The sequence below is a fragment of the Pleurodeles waltl genome, chromosome 2_2 (genome assembly GCF_031143425.1).
Source record: "Pleurodeles waltl isolate 20211129_DDA chromosome 2_2, aPleWal1.hap1.20221129, whole genome shotgun sequence".
In the NCBI taxonomy this organism is placed as follows: Eukaryota; Metazoa; Chordata; class Amphibia; order Caudata; family Salamandridae; genus Pleurodeles; species Pleurodeles waltl.
In genome coordinates, this window is record NC_090439.1 from 355,987,588 (window position 1) to 355,993,530 (window position 5,943).

At 49.1% G+C, this 5,943-nt stretch overlaps 1 pseudogene; it reads right to left on the reverse strand.

The window, feature by feature from the left end:
* Positions 1–4,468: 4,468 nt before the first annotated feature.
* On the reverse strand, positions 4,469–4,663 carry LOC138283144 (small nucleolar RNA U3; annotated as a pseudogene).
* Positions 4,664–5,943: the final 1,280 nt, after the last annotated feature.

Genomic DNA, 5,943 nt, shown 5'->3' on the forward strand with positions numbered 1-5,943 from the left:
GACAATCGACTTGGGACAGCTTGTGAACAACTCCAGGGATCTCTCACGATTGTCTGGAATCCACAGCTGCATCTTCAAGGCCTCCATCCTACAGTGAAGTACCCATGAGAAGGGTGAGCATTGCACTCCTGCACCATCTGGGTGACTCTGGGTAGCTTGCCTCCTCTCTCCATAGGTACTCCTTGTCCGGAATCCATGCCTGGGTTTCACCAACCTTGACCACTTGTCACTGTAGCTGTTGGTCTGCCGAGGTCTCCATTAACTTCAACAGGAGGTTCCCCACTACTTCAACCCATGCAACTGGGCTTCCCGGTGTAGGTAAATCACTTCTCTGGGTATCAGGAGATGTGGCCCACTCTTGAACCTCCCTTGTCCCAACAGCTTTTCTCAGGGTCCTCTGGGATGGGTCCTGAAACATTCAAACTCTAACTGCAACTTCCCTATGATATCCTATGGAAACTGACCCAGGGTAACATCTCTGCATACGGGTACCTCAGGGAAACCTAGTTACTTACCCTACATTTCCATGGTGAAAATTCTTCAGCACATGCCACCCTCTTGGTAATGAGGGATTTGCCACCATCCACAGCCTGGATTCCTAACCTTAGGACCTGTTCAAGTCCTGGGAATATACAGTAATAGAACTGTCATTCTACCACCGCTGCCTGGTTCCGAAGAAAAACACATTGTTTCAATTGATAACGTCAAATTGCATCATGTGGCCAACCTGCACAGTAGACCATGATGAATTTACACAGTGATCCCTGCAACTATGTGATTTTGCTAGTTACTTTTTTTCTGGTAAATGATGTAGGTTGGAACCTGAACTGTTGTACTCGGAGATTTCCCTTCAGAATGGCCTAGCCTTGATACATTTGGGGCCAGATTGATACTTTTTGATGCAAAACTGCACAAACGCAGTTCTGATTCAAAAAGTATAACGCCAGCTTGCGCCATTCCAGGACACAAGCTGGGCGCCACATTAATAGAATGGTGCAATCTGGCGCAAAGGGAGGACTGGCCTAAAAAATTTTTTTTTACGTTAGCTGGGAAGGAGGGTGGCGGTATGGGAGAAGGGTGTTTTGCACCAACAATTGACGTTAGGCTGGTTAGAGACAAAAAAAGGCCTCTAACCAGCCTAGCGTCATTTTCTGATGCAAAACCATCCATACCACATGACTCCTGTCTTACAAAAGATAGGAGTCATGCCCACCTCCCCATTGGCCAGCACAGGGGCAAGGATCCCCTGGGCATTGCCATTGCAACCAGTGCCATGTGTGGGGGCTCATTTCAGGGCCCCCAATGGCACTTTAAAAAAAAGGAAAAATACCTACTTGTACGTACCTATACTTACCTGGGATGGGGTCCCCCATCCCGTGGTGTCCCTCTGGTGTGGGTGGGGTGTTCCTGGGGCTTGGGCTGGGCACCTGTGGGCTCTGTCCATGGTGTTTCACCTTGGAAATGGGTCTGCAGGTCCCCTAATGCCTGCCCAGACCCAGGCATTAAATAATAGTGCTAACCAGGCTTAGCGTCATTATTTAGGCCCGCCTCCCTCTCTTGCACCATTTTTGTACATGAGGATAAATAAGGCGCTAGGGCCTTAGAGTCATTTTTTGGATGGGAATGCCCAGCTTGCATCTCATTGATGCAAGGTAGGTTCACGTATCCAAAAAATGACTTTAACTCCAACATTTTGGCGCTAGACTTGTGTAGCGCCAAAATATAAATATGGAGTTAAGTTTGCGCTGAATTAGTGTTAAAAAAAAATTATGCTAATTCAGAGCAAAGCAAGTATATTATGAAGCATGAAAATACAGCTACTTCAGGGAGGCATGAACCTACACGCTCCTCTGTGGCTAAAACACTGCTCGCCACCATCTAAGTCCATACACACGCATGCTTTAATGCTTCATAATATTAGCCCCCGCGTGCCAGGTGGCCCATGTGCAGCACACAGTCAAGCACCATGCAGTGGCCAGCAGAGTGCACGGATGGACTCCTGACTGGGTGGGAGGGGTTAGAGGGGGGGCTCCATGTGCTTTGCAAGGGGGGCTCTCAAGTTACTGCTTCTGAGCCCGGATACATTGACAATGCTGAACTGGCCACCGACAGCACTGGCCTTACAAATTCCCTTCATGATATGATGCCGCCCCCAGGGCAAGAACTGAAGTAGGAAATGGCACAGAGCGGCCGAGATGTGCCTTTTCTCCTTGTTTACAGCTCCAGTCGCTCCTGAGCCATAAATCTTGCTCACAGAGACGCTTGTGTTTGTATGCATCCTTAGAGTCAGCTAATACCTAAGCCATTAACCGGACCAGTGTAGGCTACTACGTTCCCCGAGGAACATTAACTTACAGTTAACTTTTGCAGGGAGAGAGGGCAAGAGAAAACACATTGTGAATTTGCATAAATATATCCATCACTCATGTTTGTCATATTAAAATAGTGGAGTTGTGTTCTTTTTCTTCTGACTGCCTAAACTTTTTGCAGCTTTCCAGCAGTGAAACATTTAAAAAAAAAAAAATTATTTCTCTCTTTAGAGCTGGGTTGTCATACAGGCGCGAACACCATAAATCATAAAATTGGGGAGGCGAAGGAAAAGACAGCACAGGGACAGCAGTTGTTTGTGTAATAAACATCACAGTATATTAGTGGGCTGGAGAACGGGGGAGGCGCAAACACTTTCGTCCAATATGGAGATTGGGGTGAAAAAAACATAAAATGTGCCCTTCAACTGAAAATAATAGGTTGGAAGGATGTTATTTGTATGCTCATATCAGAACAAATCGGAATCGTTTATTTCCTGCCAACCTGTTTTGTGACATGGGGACTCTGTGAACCGAATGGCAAATTGGTGTCAGACTTGGGGGTTAGGGGTATATTTGAGGGGTTTGGGGAGTGGTTTGTGTTATTTTTATAATATTTTTTCACCATTAGCCTATCGATCTCGCCTTTAAAAAAAATCTCCCTAACTCACTCCACCTTTCCATTTAAAATCCTATTTCCTGTGCACTCACTAATCAATGCAAATTATCCCTGCGACTGAGTGCATTGGGGGCCTCTGACGCTGGGCTGTGGCTCACGTTACTGCTTTCACGCTGACATTCCCCTGGAACCAACAGTAAAAAACATAAAATAATAAAAAAACAACCATTCACCCAAACCCACTGCTTTGGAGCACTGCTGCCAACCTCTTCCTTGCAGCGAATACCACTACTCAAAAATCCAAAAGGCAAGGCATTCATATCCCTGTAAATACTTATACATATTTGTTTTGCTGTGTAGTTACCTCCCTCCCCATTTCCCACCCCACCTTCTTATTTTTAGGGTCGAGCGCAAAGCGCTCTGTCCCTGCTGTAATCTCTCTGTAGGCTTTCAACCACGCCCATGTCATGGCCATCACTTTAATTGATTCGTGGACTTGCCTTTTAAAATTCGCTTGCTTTCATTAGTGGAAGGCATGCATACATCATGCCTTTTCCAGTGTTTAGCCCCTCCTCGAGCACAACGGCCAACTACTGAAAACATACGAGGATCTGTGTTTTCAATATGGTTTCTGGACTACTTTTTTCTATTTATTTCCTACGCAGCACGATCTCGCTGGGCAGTAGTCCAGCAATTTACATCACATCGACTCTGTTACATGGATAACTGCATTGTTGCCGATAGTACGTTTGACTGGGAGCGAACTTCTGTTTTACTTTTTATTTTCAGTTTATGTGGTAAGAAATGTCCAGTTCAGAAATTACAACGCAAATAGCTCTCACTCGAGCAAACACGAGACCCATTGCATTGCAAATGCTTGTTTAATAAGTCTCAGGGTGGGCAAGGTCTCAGGGGCATTGTTTTTTTTTTTTAATGGGGGGACTCCCGGTCCCCCTTAGCCCTGGGGACTGCCACCTTCTTGTGGCAGCATCTAAAACTCATGCGGGGGCTGCACTGCCACCCACAGCCCCGGGGACCACCACCTCCCTGGTGCATAACTGAAATACTATGCGCGGGCATGCAGCCCTCTCGTAGCCCCAGATACCACCACCTTCCTGGGGCATAACTGAAATACTATGTCGGGGCCGTGTGCCCCTCCCTCAGCCCAGGGTACCACCACCTCCCAGGGCATAACATAAATACTATACAGGACAATAAGCATAAACACCACCGCGTTACCTGAACGACGACGCGGCTGTGCTCCTCGTAGACTCGCTTCTTCGGGTGCGCCGCCATCCCGGCGGCGGGTGACAGGGAAGCCCACTGGGAGCGCCGCTCGGACTCTTCTCAGCAGAGCGTTCACTTTCTGGGGCCTGTGCACAGCCTGCCCGGCCTAACCTGAGAGGACCTTCCGGGGCCCGGCGAACGGCGCCGCCATCTTGAAAGGGAGTCAGAGCCCATCCATACATAGAGAAACTTGCGTCATTGCGACTTTTATTTTGAACATTTGCAAGGTTGACGGATGTTTTTTTACTGCAAGCTAGGCACAATTCGTCTACTGACAAAAGGTTAAATTCATCAATAGCAGACAGCAGCTGCACAAATGCAACACTGTCCACTGGCTTCGCGCTCAGAAGAAGACACTACAACTCTTCCTCGTGGTTAGCGAAGACCAGACACTTTCGGACACATTTCCTCAGTTAAAAACTATAGAAATGATCCCTGAAAGTATAGTCGTGAGGCACTCTGCGAGCTAACTCTGTGGTCGCTACCTTAGCCCTGGTGGAGTGGGCTCTCAGTCATAATAGAGGCTGGACTCTCCTCTACTTCGCGGGTCACGCTGCGGCGCGAGAGCTACTTGTGCAAAACCTCTGAGCTCCACTCCTCTGGGATACCGTCGGACTTGCTGTTTGCTGCTGGTTTGCCTTTGGACTCTCCTCTTCGCGGGTCCCGCTGCGGCGTGAGAGCCGCTTGTGCAAAACCTACGGACAGTTCCAGTGAGGGACTGGGCGAGTGCAGGGGCAGCGAGCGTCGGGACAGGACTACGTCTCCCAGCAGTCCCCGCAAGCCCCGCCCCACTCACAGCCTGAAAAACCACCTCTGAGCTCCACCCCCCTGGGATACCGTCGGACTTGCTGTTTGCTGCTGGTTTGCCTTTGGACTCTCCTCTACTTCTTCGCGGGTCCTGTTGCGGCGTGAGAGCCGCTTGTGCAAAACCTACGGACAGTTTCAGGGAGGGACTGGGCGAGTGCAGGGCTGCGAGCGTCGGGACAGGACTACGTTTCCCAGTAGTCCTGTTAACCCGCGCCTCCTGTCACCTGGCCGCTCTCCCTGCAAGCCCCGCCCCACTCATAGCTTAACTTTTCTCTTATAAATTCAATCAGCTACTTCCGCGTCGCGGGAGCCCGGGAGCCCGGGACAAGGGCGGGACCGTCTGTGGCCGTCAGGGCACGCAGGAGGCTGGGCTGGGCCCACTCTCTTTCACCTGCATTTCCTTGATCCTACTTGGTATATGAAAAAGGTTCTGGGTATGCCATCATCAGCCCTAGGTGGAACAGCAGCGAAGGAGGGGGGAGCCAACATTGGGACTCTGGACAATTACTTTAAATCGGCAAAGGGTGATGGGGGAATCGAAACCTCTTTGGAGATGCGTAGGACAGAGCGTCGTCGCTCGATTGAACATATGAAAAATAGGCCCCTCAGTGACATAACTCCCTATCCTATCTCCCAAGAGGAAGGTTCCCTCAATGGCAGCCCGGATCTTTCATCCCAAGAAGACGTTCCCCTATTACTCCGGGATAGTTCTCCCATTTCTGTCCCACCTCCTAAACAAACTACGGACATCACTCCACTATTAGTTGCCAGTAGTTCGGCAGTTGACTTATTCACCCAAACACACACCAGAGCCAAAATCAAGATTAATAAGCTAAAGCAAACTGTGGTGGCAGAGGTGTATGACCTACCACCAAATAAACGCAGAAGGAAGATGAGGGGTGGTCAGGGGAAGAAAAAGATCCC